This window comes from Esox lucius, chromosome 20 (genome assembly GCF_011004845.1).
Source record: "Esox lucius isolate fEsoLuc1 chromosome 20, fEsoLuc1.pri, whole genome shotgun sequence".
In the NCBI taxonomy this organism is placed as follows: Eukaryota; Metazoa; Chordata; class Actinopteri; order Esociformes; family Esocidae; genus Esox; species Esox lucius.
The window spans coordinates 10,795,900-10,807,363 of record NC_047588.1 but is presented as its reverse complement, the minus strand read 5'-3'; the positions used below and the strand labels follow the sequence as shown (position 1 = coordinate 10,807,363).

Sequence of the window (11,464 nt, the reverse complement as noted above, 5' to 3'; positions counted from 1 at the left end):
ACTACCTCTTTAAAAAAATGGAAACGCCCACAACCACGTGATTTTGTTTTTATCCAATGTCTGACTTCAAAATATAAAAACTGGTTCAAACCGGTTTTTAGCTTATATTTCCATACAAAAACTTAATATAACGTTCTGTCATTATTTTACATTCACCATTGTTGTATTGCTAACGTGGCTAGCTTCGAGTTCGGAGTGAGAATCCAAGTTAACTCACAGAAGTGAAACATTTTAAATTGTATTGCCGAACATCAACATGCCTAAAAGAAAGGTAAGGAATGTGTAATTTTCTAGTTAATATATATATATATATGTATATATTATATGTATTTTTCGCCTCCATCTTGCCGTTTTTACATTGGATTTGCATTAGGTCTTTTCGTCAGTGAATGTCGTCGTTTAGAAATGGCGGTAACACGGGTCATCTTAATGCAGTCGTAAAATTAACGAATTCCTATTAAAAAAAAACTACATAAGAAAACAGTACACTTATCTGTATATTTTTCTTACGTTTTTTCGTCCTTTGCATTAATCTAACAACTAATTTTAGTTGGTATATACATCAACTCACTCAGCGACTTAAGTTGTGTTGCTGCTCGCAGATGAAATGTGATGTGCATTACTGTACACAGGCATGTACTAGATACATGCATTTTATTTCCTTCATATTGCAACAGTTAAGGAAACAACTTAATTGTGTAGCGGAATGTGGTATTTAGGAGCTTTTCAGTTTCATTGTTTGATTTAGGCAGGACGAAATTCGGATGAGCCACAAATTGGTGGGAAAAGATGCTAACTTGGTCGTTTTTCAATACAGTTTGCGCATGACCCAATACTGACATGTAAATGAAAACATGGATTGTCTACTTTATTGGCGACTACTAATTGTAATTCTATGCCAAATAATTCAATGTGGTCAAGTAATATTTGCTACAGCAAATCTAGTTTGCCAATCAAAGTTGGTTATCTAGCGAAGTATTTTTTTTATTACCCGGCCCTTACTCCTTCCAACGTTAGGCTGCCATCTTTCCATGGCTACCTAGCTATCATCTCTAGTCTAGGTAATAGCAAAACAGCATATCTAGCTAGCTGAGTACTTGTGGTTTTCTTTTTCATTTCGGTTCATAATTGAACCACTAAAAGTTATTCAAACCATATCACCGTAGTAGATTATATCAATGTTCGTTCCGAGTCCATTGAAATAATGTTGCTAGCTATACTGATCGTGTAAATCTAGGATTAGCTAACTTAATCTTGTTGAAGGCTATCGGGCGCGAATTGATGCAAAACAAAGGAAGTGCCAAGCGCGCGTACTGACTCATTGTGACAGCACAGATTTGAATTTGAATATGCGCGGGAATTCCGTGCTTTATAAGATGGAACGTTAGTTTAAAACAGCGGAAACGTATCTCTGGAAATAAAAAGAATAATGGTTAGTTGACTGGTTTAGTTCGATGTACAAAATATACCTCATTAAACAGGAGCTCACGATTGACGCCCTGCTGAGATGTATGTGGCTAGATATTGCTTCTTTTGGAATCAGTAGGGCAACAATGGGTATGACATTCCCTCCAGTTACATTAATTTCTGCAAAGTGAAAATACTGTGCTGTTTTTCCACCCACACTACTGGATGATTGATTACATTTGTCAATATATTTATTTATTATTAAATGTTGACAGTATGTTTAAGAATGCCATTTTCAGCACATTTCTTAAATGTGTTCATCTGTTTTCAGAGTGCTGCCAAAGGCGATGAGGTAGACATTTTTCTCATTTTGTTTATTGTTTCATTATTTTCTAAAATGTTAGCTTGTATGTTCGTTGTTATAATGTTCAGACTAGAAATGTAAGGTTTTATGGGAAATTCCTAAACCCTTAATAAGCCATCTCAACTAGATAATGCTTCAAATGTTATTATAAACAGCAATAATACTTTATTATATAAGGTTTCTTGTTGTATAAAGGGAGATGGTTGTTGTAGTAACTGAGTTTCTTATAGTTAGGCTTCAGTCATCACATGTGGATTTGTAACATGTTTGTCTGTTTCAGCCTGCAAGACGTTCCGCAAGATTGTCTTCTGTATGTACTGCCATTGAAACAAGACATTCAAGATTCATTTGTTTTGTGTTTTGCAAACAGTTATTTGCCATGATCATTAATTACATGTTTGTTTGGTTTTTTTAGAGACCTGCCGCCCCCAAGCCAGCTGCCAAACCCAAAAAAGCGGCAGCACCAAAAGTATGTCAACTGTCTGAGTTTTAGTAAATAATTTGTTAACCCTAAGCAGTATTGAATAGTGACCTTTGGCGTCAAATCAGATTTTTGACTATTTTCTCTAATTTCATACATACACTTGATAAAAAGTATTGAAAAAATGATCTCATATGTTGCACTTTTATGAATGTGACACGATAAATTCCATGTTGAAGAAAGTGAGAAGGTGTACACCTACCTGTAGTCAGCTTTGGCTAACATGTTGTTTTTCTAGAAGGCAGCCAAAGGAAAGAAGGCAGCTGAGAATGGTGACGCCAAGGCTGAGGTTAGTTTTCTTAGACAGCATGCACACATTGGGGGTTTGCCCCTCTACACCTTTCATACACCATTACTACAAAACACACACTCCTGCTACATGTCAGGTAATGCTGACAGTTCGTACACTAATTACATAGAACCTCAACACTCTCAATCTAGTCAACTTAGTTCCATCCTGGCATCAGTTGGTGCATATGATTGAATCGATTTGTACACAAAATAGCAGTCTTGGTGATCTTTTAGAATAAAACTGTTTAGAGTATTTTGAAAATAACAGGTGCCAAGTATCTTCTGCTATACTTAATTTTATTTCTTCTTCCACTAGGCAAAGGTGGAGGCCACTGGAGATGCCAAATGAAGATCGGTTGAAGTTTTGATTATTATGTGTACTTGGTGACTGTACAGTTTAAAAATAAGTATTTTTTACCAAGTTTTATATTAAAAGATATCATTTATAGTTCATTGTGGGCTTGCATTTGAGGTAATGAAGCTGTTCCAAGGTTGTTTTTTTAATTATTTTTGTCTCACTTTCATATCAATTTTATGCCATGTTTAAATGAATACCGTCCATATCCTGTTAACTAAATAGAAAAATACCGTTCTAATCCCATTTTGTTTTTAACTGATGAATGTTAAAAATATTTTTCCTACATTTTGTTTTAAAATGTTTTTAAAACCCAAACATTATCGTAAGGCAGCTAAAGTGTGTTTCTAAAATGTTTAAGAGGAATAGGGGTTTTGCCACTATCTCCATTTAGTTTTTTACTGTACAAGTAATGAATTACTTACCAAATGTTTTTAAAATACTGTACCAACATTAAGATCTTGAGACAGAAAACACAGTTTGAAAGTAATCACTAAAAAATAATTCGCTTGTATTAGGTCAACACACAGAATCAACCCAGATACAATTAATGTGAACGTAATCATTTGTTAAATCTGATACAAACTCTTGTTTATTTCATTAAATTATGTTCTGTAAAAACAGTGGAAGAAAGCTTTTGTGACTCCTATGAAATTTAAATGTTCTAAATGTTCTTGAATAAAATGATACAAAAATACATATTTTGGTTTAATTGGAATTTTAGTAATATAGAAAGGTTATATCCAGGCAACTTATGTTGAACAACCCAGTAGTAGTAACAACATTTTACTCAATGGTATGAGTAAAAAGAAAAATCTCTAGACTAATAGTGTAATGGAGCAAACTAATTACTTAGGATACTTACCCAAAAAACTTTTGTGCGCGCATCTACAGTGCTGTCCACCATTATTGGCAACCCTTAAAGATGAGTAAAAGGTTATAAAAAATTTGCCTTTTGGTGAATTAGCTAAATGGCACACTGAAAAAAATGCGAAACATCCAACTTCTAATTAAAGTAAATTTATTTTGGGGGGAAAATCAGCCATCAAGAAATAATTATAACAAAACTGTGTGCCACAATTATTGGCACCCCTGTATTTAATACTTTGTACAATCTCCCTTTGCCTATAAAACAGCACTGAGTCATCTGTAACATCTAATAAGGTTGGAGAATACAATGCAGAGACCATTCCTCTTCACAGAATCTCCAGATCATCCAGGGTCCTTGGTCCTCTCTTATGCAATCTCCTCTTCAGCTTAACCCACAAGTTTTCAATGGGGTTTAGGTCAGGGGACTGAGATGGTCATGGCAGAAGCTTGAGTTTGTGTTCAGTTAATCATTTTTGTGTTGATTTGGACATATGTTTAGGATCTTTATCCTGCTGGAACATCCAATGATGACCCAATTTTAGTTGCCTAGCAGAGGCTGCCAGATTCAGATTTAAAATGTCCTTGTATTTCATGAAGTTCATGATGCCATGTACCCTAACAAGATTCCCAGGGCCCAAGGGAGGAAAAACAACCCCATATCATCACAGAAACTCCACCATATTTAACAGTGGGGATATTATTATTTTTCTTCGGTGTAGCGCACCTTGAGTGTTTTTTGCCAAAAAGCTATGTTTTTGTTTAATCAAACCATAGCACTCGCTTCCAGTCAAAGGTCCAGTAGCATTTAGCATACTCCAGTCGCTTACGGTCGTTTGCGGCGTAATGACTGGAACAGCTTTTTTCAGGCATGCCTTCCAAATAATTAATCGTAGTTTTGGAGACTTGGTGACCCCAAGATGTGACTTTGTAAATCTCCAACAATGATCTTTGGGGATTTTCTGCCTCTCTTACCATCCTCCTCACTGTGGGTGGGGGCAAATTATACTTTGGCCCTCTTCCAGGCTAGTTTGTAGAGTATGAGTTGTTTTAAACATTTTCAGTATTGCCCTAATGGTTGATATGGGCATTTTCAGGTGAGTAGCGATTTTTTATAACCATTCCCTGACCTCAACACACTTTTCCCTCATTTGAAGTCTGTGTTCTCTTGTCTTTCTCATGTTGATGTATGAATAAGGGAATATGGCTTCTGTCACCTCATATTTATGCCCCAGTGAAACAGGAAGTCATGGATTACAGCTTGAAAGTTCCTAAAAACTCTGATCACTTAAAAAAGTAAAATCTAAATGGACTAAATGCCAATAATTGTGGCACACATCATTTTGTTAGAAATAATTATTTCTTGGTAATTTTCTTCTCCCGAATAAATGTACTTAAATTAAAGGTAGGATGTTTCTCTTTTTTTTTTTCAATGTGACATTAAGCTAAATCACCAAAAGGAGATTTTTTTAAATACCCCTTTTCGCTAATCTTTACTAGGGGTGCCAATAATTGTGGAGGGCACTGTATGTTTCCAAAAGCAGATTGCCTATGAGACAGATGGCAACTGCTACCAATAATGCCCAGGTCAGACTTCACTGCCAGCTCTGGTCACCTGGTATCTTCACTCAATAATGCAAGTAGACTGTCCTATATGGGGGTACTATTGGATATGTTTTACTGTGCCAGCCAAACTGAGTGTTTGCCATGTAGCATTCGGGTTCTGTCTTGATTTTTCTTACATCAATCCTAATGTCAGTGCTAAGATGGAAGAATATGCAGACATCCTGTTGTGACTGCAGCTGATTTTGAAAACTAAAAGGCCCCTTTAAGAAAAGGATACTTCATTGTTAAATGTTATTCTAATGTAAAGTGGGTTATTTGTAGATTTAAAAAATATGAGTATTGAAAATATTGTTCTATACTTTCATAACACAATTTATTCAATTTTGTTGTATTCCCCAATAAAAACAATACAGACACTACCTGTAATTATTTAGAGTTATTAGGTACTATACATCTTACCAAATTGTGCTTACCAAGGGTTACTTTGGAAGGGGCCACAGTCTCCCTGTGTCAGTCTAGGATTACTCCGTTTGTTAGGTCTAGATTCACATTTAACTCACCTACATTTATCCTAAACCCTACTAATTAGAGAGATGCTGGGAGCTCCCCAATAAGTGGGGATAAATGTCTGGCGTGATGATGGCTGGCTCTCTTATAATCTCCTCTTTCTCTTTGTTCTGTGATGTGCTATTGCAAAGTATTGTTCTATGGCCATGAAATGGAAACTGACTTTGACTGGGGTGTTTCATTTTTTACATTACATTCATATTAACAATAAAAAATACCTCAATGACAATGAATTGTATGATACTGGTTCTTAACTAGTGTGTCGGGATTTCAAATTGACCCTTTTACTGGGGAGAACTTTTCGTTTAAATCCTAACTTAACATCTGTAAAATGCTTTAACCACATTCCATTGAAAAAATGCTGTCTGTTATGACAGATTCCTGCTGAAAAAATTACCTAGTGAAGCCGATCTTAACATTATGACTCTGGATTCTTTGGGAGAGTGTCTTTATTGAGACTTCTTTTAATGTTTTACAAATACACCCATACGGAAATCTAATATACCCATATATAGCTATATACATTAAAAGACTCATTAATGCAATTATCTAATCAACCAATCACTTGGCAGTTGCTTCAATGCATTTAGGGGTGTGGTCCTGGTCAAGACAATCTCCTGAACTCCAAACTGAATGTCAGAATGGGAAAGAAAGGTGATTTAAGCAATTTTGAGCGTGGCATATGCCATGTGTGTCAACAGCGGCTGAGGTCCACATCCTTAGCCTGCTGGAGACCAGTAAACAGCAACAAGACCAGCTTGTGGCAAAGGTGAACTACCTCAGCAGCAGGCTGAACAGCACCCCGGGGCCAGATGTTGAGATGCCGGACAATATCCAGTTTCCCCTGGAACAATTGGAGGCAGTGGAGGCATTTGAAATGTTTTTAAAGGAACCGTCAAATGGCCCAGCTTGACAGAGAGTGGTGAGTTTTCTTACTTAATATGAATCTTGCCATTAGGTTTATTGATTGTCCATGATTATTGCAAATATTCTATTGAACAGCCCTGAACAGGCCTGTCCTGATCCGCCTTTTCCCAGTGGTAAGATTCTGTCAGTGAGTGACAATCTCCCTCGTTTGACATTGTGTGTAAAGGTGGCACAGTTTCATGAGGGTGTCAGCCAAGTGCATGTTGAGACAAAAAATAATCCAAGAGAACAGGATTTTTAGCAAAGAAGTTTTCTGTCTTTCTACATTTCTGGACGCTTTCAACAGGAACTTCAGGAACATACAATAAACATATCGGTCTGTTTGATTACAGGTGCTGTGAGGAAAAACACAGTGACACGGTTTACAAAGAATGGTGTGAAAAGGGCAGTCCTGTGGGCAAAAATGCCTTGTTGATGTTAGAGGTCAGAGGAGAATGGGCCGACTGATTCAAGCTGATAGAAGAGCAACTTTGACTGAAATAACCACTTGTTACAACCGAGGTATGCAGCAAAGCATTTGTGAAGCCACAACACGCACAACCTTGAGGCTGATGGGATACAACAGCACAAGACCCCACCGGGTACCACTCATCTCCACTACAAATAGGAAAAAGAGGCTACAATTTGCATGAGCTCACCAAAATTGGACAGTTGAAGACTGGAAGAATGTTGCCTGGTCTGATGAGTCTCGATTTCTGTTGAGACATTCAGATGGTAGAGTCAGAATTTGGCGTAAACAGAATGAGGACATGGATCCATCATGCCTTGTTACCACTGTGCAGGCTGGTGGTGGTGGTGTAATGGTGTGGGGGATGTTTTCTTGGCACACTTTAGGCCCCTTAGTGCCATTTGGGCATGGTTTAAATGCCACGGCCTACCTGAGCATTGTTTCTGACCATGTCCATCCCTTTATGACCACCATGTACCCATCCTCTGATGGCTACTTCCAGCAGGATAATGCACCATGTCACAAAGCTTGAATCATTTCAAATTGGTTTCTTGAACATGACAATGAGTTCACTGTACTGAAATGGCCCCCACAGTCACCAGATCTCAACCCAATAGAGCATCTTTGGGATGTGGTGGAACGGGAGCTTCGTGCCCTGGATGTGCATCCCACAAATCTCCATCAACTGCAAGATGCTATCCTATCAATATGGGCCAACATTTCTAAAGAATGCTTTCAGCACCTTGTTGAATCAATGCCACATAGAATTAAGGCAGTTCTGAAGGCAAAAGGGGGTCAAACACAGTATTAGTATGGTGTTCCTAATAATCCTTTAGGTGAGTGTATTTTTAAATACATGATCATGTTAATTGCATATTTCAATGTGACATAAAAACAGCCAATTCTTGAATATCTTGACATATATTTGCATACGTGTCGATCAAACCAAATAAATACTTATATCACAATTTATATGCTCAAATAAGCCATATACAGTGGGGAGAACAAGTATTTGATACACTGCCGATTTTGCATGTTTTCCTACTTACAAAGCATGTAAAAGTCTGTCATTTTTATCACTCTTCAACTGTGAGTGACGGAATCTAAAACAAAAATCCAGAAAATAACATTGTATGATTTTTAAATAATTAAGTTGCATTTTATTGCATGACATAAGTATTTGATACATCAGAAAAGCAGAACTCAATATTTGGTACAGAAACCTTTGTCTGCAATTACAGAGATCATACGTTTCCTGTAGTTCTTGACCAGGTTTGCACACACTGCAGCAGGGATTTTGGCCCACACCTCCATACAGACCTTCTCCAGATCCTTCAAGTTTCGGGGCTGTCGCTGGGCAATATGGACTTTCAGCTCCCTCCAAAGATTTTCTTTTGGGTTCAGGTCTGGTGACTGGCTAGGCTACTCCAGGACCTTGAGATGCTTCTTACGGAGCCACTCCTTAGTTGCCCTGGCTGTGTGTTTCGGGTCGTTGTCATGCTGGAAGATCCAGCCACAACCCATCTTCAATGCTCTTACTGAGGGAAGGAGGTTTTTGGCCAAGATCTTGCAATACATGGCCCCATCCATCCTCCCCTCAATACGGTGCAGTCGTCCTGTCCTCTTTTAGAAAAGCATCCCCAAAGAATGATGTTTCCACCTCCATGCTTCATGGTTGGGATGGTGTTCTTGGGGTTGTACTCATCCTTCTTCTTCCTCCAAACACGGCGGGTGGAGTTTAGACCAAAAAGCTCTATTTCTGTCTCATCAGACCACATGATCATCTCCCATTCCTCCTCTGGATCATCCAGATGGTCATTGGCAAACTTCAGACGGGCTTGGACATGCGCTGGCTTGAGCAGGGGGGACTTTGCGTGCGCTGCAGGATTTAAATCCAAGACGGCGTAGTGTGTTACTAGTGGTTTTCTTTGAGACTGTGGTCCCAGCTCTCTTCAGGTCATTGACCAGGTCCTGCCGTGTAGTTCTGGGCTGATCCCTCACCTTCCTCATGATCATTGATGCCCCACGAGGTGAGCGATGCCCCTACACGGCAGGACCTGGTCGATTTTATCCTTGATGTCCTTACACAGCTTTCTGGCCATTGTGGAGAGGTTGGAATCTGTTTGATTGAGTGTGTGGACAGGTGTCTTTTATACAGGTAACGAGTTCAAACAGGTGCAGTTATTACAGGTAATGAGTGGAGAACAGGAGGGCTTCTTAAAGAAAAACTAATAGGTCTGTGAGAGCTGGAATTCTTACTGGTTGGTAGTTGATCATATACTTATGTCATGCAATAAAATGCAAATTAATTTAAAAATCATACAATTAGATTTTCTGGATTTTTCTTTGATATTTCTTAATTATTTCAATAATTGGCACAAATTTCACATGTTTTTGTCAATATGGTATATTGTGTGTAGAATGATGGCAAAAATAAATACATAAAATAAATTAGGAATGAAGTCTATAACATAACATAATCAGAAGACAGTGAAGGGGTGTGAATACATTCCAAAGGTGCTATGTCTTTTAGTAGTGGTTTTATAGGAAAACATGCTGTCAACTGTCACCGTAAACGTATTTTCATTGCAGTACTCTGCTGCTATTTGCTATTGCCCATGCGGAAATGTAATACATGACAGTATATATATATGTAACTTACAGTGGGGAGAACAAGTATTTGATACACTGCTGATTTTGCAGGTTTTCCTACTTACAAAACATGTAGAGGTCTGTAATTTTTATCCTAGGTACACTTAAACAGTGAGAGACCGAATCTAAAAAAATCCAGAAAATCACAATGTACGATTTGTAAATAATTAACTTGCATTTTATTGCATGACATACAGTCATGTGAAAAAATTAGGACACCCTATGAAAACGTGTTTTTTTAACATATTTAGACATATGGATATTTAATATCAATTTTAACAATACTGAGAGATTGAAATAATATAACTAAACAAGTAAAACTGAAGGAATACTTTTTAAAACTTCTAAAATGTAATGAAAGAAACATGCAATTTCTGGTGAGGAATAAATTAGGACACCCCCACATTTTGTCCCACTTAAAATGGCTGAAATCACACACAGGTGTATCACATCAGGTGCACATGATTAGAACATTGTTACTCAGCATTTGGAAGGAGGCTTGCCCTATTTAAACCTCAGACATTCAGTTTGGTGTGCTTCTGACTGTTGACGTGAGAGTGAAAACCATGGTGAGATCGAAAGACCTGTCTGAGGCCTTCAGAAAGAAGATTGTTGCAGCTTATGAGTCTGGTAAGGGATTTAAAAAGATCTCAAAAGAGCCATTCCAATGTCTGGAAAATAGCGTACAAGTGGAGGACATTCAAAACAACTGCCAACATGCCCAGGTCTGGCTGTCCAAGCAAGTTCACCACGAGAGCAGACCGCAAGATGCTAAAAGAAGTCTCCAAAACCTCTAAAATGTCATCACGGGACCTACAGCAGGCTCTGGCGACCGTTGATGTGAAAGTGCATGCCTCTACAATCAGAAAGAGACTGCAAAAGTTTAATCTTCACGGGAGGTGTGCAAGAAGGAACCCTTTACTCTCCAAGAGAAACACTAAGGCCAGACTGAAGTTTGCCAGAGAGAACAGAGACAAAGAACAGGACTTCTGGAATAATGTTCTTTGGACAGAACAGAGGAAATTTTTGGCACACACCAAATACAGCGTTCCAGGAAAAGAACCTCATACCAACTGTGAAGCATGGAGGTGGAAGTGTCATGGTTTGGGGATGCTTTGCTAAACATACCAGTAAATCCACTAAGGACTGGCTGAAAACTAAGAAATGGGAGTCCTGCAATGGCCCAGTCAAAGCCCAGATCTTAATCCCATTAAGATGCTTTGGGGTGACTTGAAACAGGCTGTACATGCAAGAAACCCCTCAAACATCACACCGGTTGAAGCATTCTGCATTGAGTGGGGCAAACTTTCCTCAGACCGATGTCAGAGACTGGTGGAGGGTTACAAGAAGTGTCTCACTGAAGTTATTTCAGCCAAAGGGGGTAACACTAGGTATTAGGGGGTAACACTAGGTATTAGGGGGTAACACTAGGTATTAGGGGTAGCGCTAGGTATTAGGGGGTAACGCTAGGTATTAGGGGGTAACGCTAGGTATTAGGGGGTAACGCTAGGTATTAGGGGGTAGGGTGTCCTAACTTTT

The 11,464-nt window shown here is 38.4% G+C and overlaps 1 long non-coding RNA gene across 1 annotated transcript; it reads left to right on the top strand.

Moving 5' to 3' along the window:
* The first annotated feature begins 110 nt into the window (after positions 1 to 110).
* On the top strand, positions 111 to 3,521 carry LOC105028367. The gene is made up of 6 exons (XR_829381.5): positions 111 to 271; positions 1,739 to 1,759; positions 2,052 to 2,081; positions 2,187 to 2,240; positions 2,491 to 2,541; positions 2,860 to 3,521. It is a non-coding gene; the product is annotated as an uncharacterized LOC105028367 (long non-coding RNA).
* Positions 3,522 to 11,464: the final 7,943 nt, after the last annotated feature.